Source organism: Dermacentor albipictus, unplaced genomic scaffold, assembly GCF_038994185.2.
Source record: "Dermacentor albipictus isolate Rhodes 1998 colony unplaced genomic scaffold, USDA_Dalb.pri_finalv2 scaffold_14, whole genome shotgun sequence".
Lineage (NCBI taxonomy): Eukaryota > Metazoa > Arthropoda > Arachnida > Ixodida > Ixodidae > Dermacentor > Dermacentor albipictus.
Window position 1 is genome coordinate 12000150 of NW_027225568.1, and position 9152 is coordinate 12009301.

Below are 9152 nucleotides of genomic sequence, written 5' to 3' on the forward strand. Positions count from 1 at the left end.
CGACATCACTGCTATTTTTATGCTCTTGTCAAAGTTCGCCGTGGAGACGTCACTGTTTTGTATCGACTGTGGTTGGGCGTTGCCTTTACCAAAGCCTATGCATTCCGCATTGAGATTACCGACACCGCAACCTGTGACCACTGCGGCCGTGAAGAATCAATTGACAATATTTTGCACGCCTGCCCGCGGTACAGTCTACAGAGGGAATGCCTTCGTCATAAATTTGACCAGCTGGGCAACCAACCAATATCGGGAAAAAAAATTCACGCCATCGAAAGGGCCTAACGTCACAGAAGAAGCCTGTGCAAGCACTATTGCGCTTTTTGCGATCTACTGGCCTTTTTGAACGTCTTTAACTGGAACACCTTTATGTGTGTGTGTGTGCGTGTTTTTTCAACGCTTTCTTCTCTGTCCTCTTTCCAACCCCTACCTCCCGTCCCCACTGTAGTGTAGCAAGCAGGAGACTGGTATCTGGTTAACCTCGCTGCCTTCCCTCTTCATCTCTCTCTCTTGTGAAAGCGAAGTACACAGTTTGCAGGGGATAAATTGTTGTTCGTGTAAGGACTTGTGAATGTGTAGAAGGTATACGAGTTAAATTAGCCATAAGCAGCGGGTTATTACCAGATGCGACAATTTTGCTGACTATCACGCTCATGTTCAAATGAAGCAGACAGTTCGTATCGCCGTACGAGGTACGCTCACTTTTCTCTGTTATCCATAAATTGCAGTTCCGGTTTCCCAACAACAAGCAATAAGGAACTGCAGCTGCTTCGCAGTTCCCGCGCTTCTTCGGTGACAAATGCTCATGCGTTGCGCATAGCCGTAGCTCAGTCAGGCCTCGCGCACTGGGGTCAGTGTCGCGTCCCGGTCATCGATTGTGCCACAGTCGTAAATTGCGTTTCATGCCGATCATGATGAGCGCTGTAGTTGTTAAATTTAGTATGCTGCTGATCACTCCCAACGTTATACATATGTGCCGTACAACATCTGTTCAAATATGGGATACAACCAACCAAGGGTGACCGCTTTATAACGCTGCGAGTATGATAGCAGATGATGGCGGAGCCGAGGCGCAACAAGCCGAGTCGGTAGTCGAGTCGGTTTTCGCTGTGCTCTTGCCGTGTAAACATTCAAACTCATTTTTCTCGCCCTCGTTTGAACCACGAGTGGGAGAGGCTTCATTTAGTTGCGCTTTCAGTGCAATTTGAAGCTGATGGCTCTATAAAAGAATTGCCGCCACATCAAATACGACATATTGCTTAGAACGAATGAAGGTAAGATGAGACGCTGATCGTTTGAAGCTTGTTTTATATCGCGCAGGCTGTAGCATGCCATTTCTATTCCCAGCAGCTACATAATACTGCATTAGAAATACACTATAGCGAGCATCAATACGCGGTTTCAAGTCGCTTATGGTTCAGGCAATGCTTATTTAATTCCATCCGGTGCATGCGCCAGAAAAACTCACTAAATAAAGTTTTTCATTTATTGATTACTTCATTTAGGCAATCATGAATGTTTCATTGCGTAAGTAACGGTGAAAGGTATACCACAGGCACGACAAGTGATGACCACAAAAGGTAGTGTTCCAAAGACGGCGCTTTGTAGTCTAGTTCCGGCGCACTAGCAAAGGTCACGCTCGAGACATCACGAGCGAAAAGTGAGCAGACTTTCAATTATATCTTGTAGGCTTGGCTTCGCCCACGAAAACAGGCAGATAGCTGTAAAGATTTCGCTACACTCACCGAGAATGCTTCGCATTAAAATACAGGCGAGCCATCGCATCACTCACTCCTTTATCGCGTTGCCGTAAGTTCTGCGGATACTGTTGACGAGTGAATTCCCGCTCGGATTGATCATAACTTAACCACCTATCTATTTTGTGCTCAGAAAAATGTCCACTTGGAGCTTGATTATCAAGAAAAACGGCAGCACAGTTAATATAGTTGCGACGCTTTAAAGTGGTATGTCTGTCTGCAGGGTATCTTTTCCGTCCGAATAAGAGCCGGACTCACGGCACTGATATAGCGTCTAAGCTTTCGACCATCATTCGCAAGCGTCAGACGCTGTTGAGGTATGTGCGATGATTGTCGTATCGCGCGACACGAACGATGCATCTGATTGCTCGCATACGTAAGTCCTCTTGGCGAAAGCAGTTGAACTAATGTATCTGCAAGTGAGACGAACAGATGCAAACTCTACTGTATAGGTTGCATACCAATTACTGGTCCCCCTGGCATTCCCTAGTCACTGCACCACTCTTAGAAGTGAATTGAAAACGCGGTCCTAATACACAGAGAGGCTGTGATTACAGGTAGACTGTAACCACTCTTTTTTGCAGCGAAAGAGGTTGATGCATGCACTAGCACAGTTACGGGAATGCAAGTCGCAGCTTCTGTCATCCTACACCCATGTGGACCGTTTGGGAAAACCGTAGAAAAGAGAATTGCTGTTTTTTTTATTAAACTTTCTTGATCTACAAAAGTCTGTTCGTATCCTGCTAGAGTAATACAGATGCGGATCCCGATGTTTACACTAGAACGTATTCTTGCATTGTACCACGAAGTAATACACACAGAGAGACTAGAAGCAGACAGGACTAGCGCAAGAAGCTGCATCGTCATGTCTTGAACTTCATGTTGATAAATGAGCTTCGACTGTTTTTGAAGAAGAAAGTAGTTTTGAAAAATGCGCATGTGTGAATTTGTTCACACAGTGAAACAAGCCGGGTTTATTTCATAGTTTCCTAGAATGCACTGGAAGGAATTCGGCCGCTGCAATCGCAAATTATGGGGTTTTACGTGCCAAAACCACTTTCTGATTATGAGGCACGCCGTATTTGAGGACTCTGGAAATCTTGACTACCTGGGGTTCTTTAACGTGCACCTAAATCTAAGTGCACGGGTGTTTTCGCATTTCACCCCCATTGAAATGCAGCCGCCGCGGCCGGGATCGGCCGCTGCTATTGTTGAGCCGCCATGGGTAGGATGGGATGTACATGGATTTGTCTGGTCATCGTACTTTTTCATCCAGACGCTGTGTTGAATTAGTTTATTACGTTTTATATGCCTCCCTTACACTCCTAAAAGAAGCGATCTAGAAACGAGGAACAAGCCCTTTTCCTCCTACAGGCTCGTGAGTGCCTCCTTCACACGCACTTCATATGTCACGAAATCTTGTGGCAAACAAAAGGGGAAGAACGTTTATCCCTTGTCTGCGTATCTCACATCACCGCCGCCGGTGACCCCAACATTGGCGGTAATAACTTCTTTTCGACGGAAAGTAATGCTAAGCAGCATAACCTAAGGTCTATACCTTTCACGACAAGCAACCACCCATGTCAAAGCTCTAGCTCGAACGGGATGCGATACAAGAATAGTGGAACACAAAGGAGCGCCCGGCTGGTGACACAGAGCGAGACAAGCGCGTACTCAGGCATGTCGGCCTAGGCACCGCAGATATCAGCCAGCCTTTCTCGCTTTGTTGCGTGAAAGTAGGATGAGAAGATTAAGCTATGTCAAATGTATGAATTTGTGGTCGTTTCGAAGCGCCATCCGCGACGTCTTCGAAGCGGAAGCAAAATACGCTTGCTCGCGCCGTTGCCACGTAGCTGGGCGGTGTGAGCGCCTCACCGCCGCCAGCGACGCCGTATGATCCACAGCTAGAACACAAACCGTGCCACCAGAGCCACGAGGCACATGAGCGCACCATGTAACCAGATATACATCAGTATATCCATCTTCACTTGCGTGCCCGTTCGGCACGCAAGTGACGAACTGGCATACTCCATAGTCGGAGCTATCCTTCCCCAGTGGCGTAGCTAGGTCGTCTGGCATCCGGGGCCCATAAGTATTCTGGCACCCCCCCCCCCCCCCCGGGTGTAGCCGGCGGAAAGAGGGGTGTCTTCAGACGTATATGACAACCCCCCCCTCCATCACTGGCCCCTGCATCCGGGGCCCACAGCCCCCCGGCCCCCCCTGTTGCTACGCCACTGTCCTTCCCTATCATTTGTGAAGTTGTGCGTCAGCAAGGGTCGCACCTTTGTTCTAATAGTGCTGAGTTTGTTAGCTGTAGTAGGACGGTTTAAGGCGCACTTGGAGTAAATAGGGGCTCGAGCGGCGCCGCTAGAATTGCGTGTCGGCCCGCACTACCTCGTAGTCCTGTGCGCACATTCGGCTAATTTTCGTAGTGTCCGAAATAACGTAGCTCTTCACGCAGTTTACGTTGGCTGATCGGGGTGCAAATCAAAATGCAGTCGCCGGGCTTGTATTTCACAAAGCGTCGTCGAAGATTGTGGCGTCGGCGGTCCGTCCATGGCTGGTGCTTGATGTGTAGGCGGGCAAGTTGCGATTCTGTGGTGCGCTGCAGAAAGTTGGCGGCGTCCAGATTCTCTTGTCTTCGGTGGTGACACGCCGTAGCATGGCGTTGAAAGCTGCTGTTGGGTTCCTACCGTGAACTAGCTCGAACGGCGCGATATGCATTTTTACTTGCACTGTAGTGTTGTTGGCGAAGGCTCCGTGCGGGAGGGTGGCATCCCACTTCTGGTGTTGGACATCCATGCACATCCCACTCGGCGTTATCATGCAACCTCCAGCTGCCTACATCGAGAAGCATGTCGACGTTGGCTGTTCGTGGTCTTGGGTTAGTTACTTTGCGACGTCGGGTGATGGCTGCATCGCATTGTGCCGCTATTACGTGGCGTCGTGTGGTCTTCAGGCGGCGTATATTTTCCTTCGGAGCGCCGTCGAAATGGCAGTGCGCCGTTGCATCATCATGGAGGTTGATCACGCGTTGGTGGTGGAGGATCTTCAGTATTTCAACGAACAGCATCCGCACCTCCATCTTTTGCCATTGTTGGTTTTTTTTTTTTGCTAATTGTTTCACAGACCGGCCACGGATTGGGCCAGTGTACTGTAGCGCTGCAGTGACAGGTTCTGCATTGGCGACAGCGATGAGGAATACCGTCGGAGTCTCCACTGAGTTACAGCCAAACAGACAGCGCTTCGACCACTGTTCGCCGACGTCAGCGTCGACACCGAAAACGTTCACGAAACTCCACAACTGCAGATAGGAACACACCATCTTTCGTCGGAAGGATTGCTGTATGAACGCATAGTGCCACGGAGATAGATACGAGGATAGCAAATAAAGCGGAAAGGCTTACCCGTCCTGAAGAATGACCTGAGCTACCGAGGGCAGAACTCATTGCTAAGTTACCTCACAACGTACCGTCTTCGATGGCTTCGGCACCTGTTGAAATGACGTGAGCTGATGATCTCCAGGTCATCAACGTTCTGCGGTCGCTCATGAATGTCATTTGCGTTATACTTACCAATATAAAATCTTCGTTTGCGCAAAGCGCGCTACAGGTGCTGGACACTTTCATTCCAGTACTTTCAGCTCTTGGTTGAAATCATGGATCTCCAGAAGCCGTCATTTCGTGACGAAGTCCGGAACGGGTCGAAATTTCAGTGGAATACCAGAGGACGTAAGTCATGCATGTCGGACTTAGGGCAGTTTCTGCTCATGAATAAGTTACCTACCATCATCATCTGGGAGCCCCTATAAGACAACATCTGATTATCCGGGTATGAGTGTTTCATGTCCACCACTCACGGAGAATGCCGGAAGATCATCGTATTCACACGACGTGATCTTACGTATGGTCATCATCCAGTGCCACCGGACCAAGAAAACCAGTACGTATGTCTGACAGTGAAGAAAGGCAAGCTCACTTTCACAGCAGTTGGAGCCGGCCTTTTGCCCCCAAGTCGGCTGGACTGCGAGCGGTTACGGCGAATCACGACAGCGACTCCGGTGCCTTTGGGTATGACTGGAGATTTTAGTGCCCGCCACTATCTCTGGGGAAGTTTTAACATAAATTCGAGAGGCAGAAGATTAGTGCTATTTTTCTCTGAACAAGATTTCTGCTTGTTAAATGATGGAAGTCCCACCTTTCTGCGTGAAACTGTCTACTGTAGCTGCCTGGACCACATCTTTATTTCACGCTCCTTCACTAGAAAGGTCAGGTGGTTTTCGGATATTGAAACGCGGGGAGGTGACCAGGTATCCACTTATCTTAGGATATAAGGGTTGACGGGCGCAAAGTTAGCCTGCGTCACGCAATGTATTGACTGGCCAAGGTTCAAAGCAAATTGTCGAAGACGGCTGTCGTGATGACTTGTCCTCTCGCCTAGACGAAATCATAAAGGGTGCCCTAGAGGTTGCCACACATTCGCTTCCGAGAATTTATACAGGCACCGAATACGATATTGAGCTGAAGAAGCTTCTTGCAATTCGTCGCCGTGCAGAGCGAAGATACAGGCGCACGAAGTCTGTACATGACTTGAGGTTCGCCAGAAGAACTCAGAAGAAAATTCAGCGTCGTATGGACAAACTTGCATCGCAAACATGGATGTCATTCTGCGACTCTTTGGACTCATGAGAACCTTTGTCTCACATATGGAAAATTGTTCGTGGTGTCCGTGGAACCCCTCAGCAGCGCCACCCATTTAAGTCTTTGGCAATTCACCAACAATGCAGAGAGATTGACGTCGCTGAAGATTTCTGCAGGAGGATTGCTGACGAAACTAGCCCCACTGGAATGTTCACCCTTTACCTCACCGATTTGACACTACCCCCGCATGGAAAGTCCTTTCTCAAAGCTGCACTTGCCCTGTGCAAGCGTTGATCCTCAGCAGGACGCGATGGTATAACCTACCGTGCCCTCTGTAATCTTGGCGAAGCGGCTCGGAAAGGGCTCCTGCTCTTGTTCAACAGCTCCATGTAGACAGGTACAGTTCCCCAGGAATGGAAGACCAGTCGCCTAATTCCGCTGCTCAAGCCTGGCAATTCACCTGTAGACATTGCATCATACCGACCAATTGCGCTTGCCCGTTGCTTCGGAAATCTAATGGAGGGGATGATTGTAGCACGGCTAGAATGGTACCTCGAACATTACTAGGTATATCCAGATGCAGTGGCCGGTTTCAGGCGTGGCTGTTCTTCGATAGGCAACGTTATCGGTTTGGTGACGTACGTCAAGCACCAGAAGTTCTGCAAAAGCTTATCTGCTGCCCTGTTTCTGGATGTTAGAGGAGCGTACGATAACGTAATGCATGAAGCGGTTTTCAACGCTTTAGAGGCAGTAGGACTTGACGGCAAGGTATATTTATTGATATATAGCTATCTACGTAAGAGATCCTTTTTCATACTTACCGAAGATGGCCCGACCTCCCAGAATTACAGTAACCGTGGGATGCCACAGGGCGGAGTACAGAGCCTAACACTCTTCAGTCTAACACTCCTTGGACTCGCCGACATCCTGCCAAGCACCGTCAGGCTCTCCACTTATACCGACGACATTTGCATCTGGATGGCGGTTGTGACGCGACTTGTGAAGCCACGCCCGCGGCTTCAGAAGGCAGCCACTTTAACATCATCCTACCTTCGAGAACAAGGACTTGATATATCATGTGCAAAGTGTGCATTGGTGGCGTTTACCAGAAAATCAGTCTCCATACGTGATACCCATCGACCGAAAGCTGATCCCGTACAGCACGAGTCAGATTTTTGGGTGTGGTGATTGACAGAAATCGCTTCTGGACCCCTCATGTGAATTATGTGAGGAAACGCCCGACAGAAATTTGCCAATGTTTAGCTTAGTAGCAGGAAAGACATGGGGCGTGCCAATGCAATCTATGCTGCAAGTGTACAGGGCCGTCTTTATGAGATTGCTGTGGCACAGCCTACCGGCCATGTCCAACACCTGCAGAACTAACCTGAATATAATCCAAAGCATCCAAATCCAAGCCCTCAAGATATGCCTTGTTTCATCGCGGAGTGCGTCAACGATGCAAGTTATTGCAGTCGCCCAAGAGGGCAATCTTAGAACGCAAATTACCATTGAAACAAGGCATGTTGCCATAAAACACTTCACCCGGAACCCTACCCACCATCTGGCAAGTCTCCCAGTAGATGGGCCCCACACGACATTCAGTGCGACTGTCTTGGTGAACCGTGCCTCTATCAGGTCAGGATACACACCTGCGCAAGACATTGCATTCCGCCATGGTGTTTGCGCCCCACTCAAGTAAACCTTACAATCGCAGAAGTTCAGAAGAAGTCGGAATGCCGTCATGAGCACTCAAGCAACTAACTTTACTTATCTTGTACGAGAAGTACAGCGACTGCACATACGTCTATCCTGATGGATCAACTACATCAACCAGTTCCGGTGGCGCTGTAATTATACGAACAATGAGAATAACCCAGCAGTTCAAGACTTCCCATGTCACTACGTCTACAGCTGCAGAGCTTGAGGCTCTCCGCGATTCGCTTCCAAGGCCGGCCTTGGAAAGTATGCAGTCATTTCTCCAACATTGAACTCATGATCAGCTCACGTGTGAAATCTTGTCCATCACTTAAGAAAGGCCATGATATCTCTTTTCAATGGATACCAGGTCATTGCGGTATCATAGGAAATGATGACACCGATAAGGCAGCTCGGACGTGAAACTAAGACCGCTGCGTCCCCATTCCTCTCTCAAGAACCGACGCCGTGAGACAACTTCGCATTCTAGCGCGCACGATCTCCTTAGCAGAGTGGAATACCGCACATACAAGGCGCACATGACTGACTAAACACTCTAAACTTGTCACTGCAACTAAGACCTCCGGCCGGTCTGCACCGCCGCGAAGCGTCTCTTCTGTGTCGGTTGTGGCTCGGAGTGCTTTCACGAATGCCTACTGAGCACTAATTGGAATGGCTGATAGTCCTTAATGTAATGTTTGCGGATGCGAGGAGAACACTGACCACTTATTCTGCCGTTTGTCCGCAATTTCAGGCACACCGAATCTGTATCTAACATAATGAGGAAATTAGATGATCGTCATATGAGTGAACAGACAGTACTAGAGCACGGTGCCCACCGATCATCGGCTCAGAAGGCACTTTTGTGTTTCCTCAGAACGTCTGGTTTGCGCGAGCGGCTTAACTCAAGTACTGTCCGTACACGCCTCTACACATCTCTCCCTACTCTCTTCCCCTGCCCCCTTACCCTAGCGTAGGGTAGCCAACCAGACTCTTGACTGGTTAACATCCCTGCCTTCGTACATTCCTCTCTCTCTCTCTTAGCGACGGTGTTGGCCAG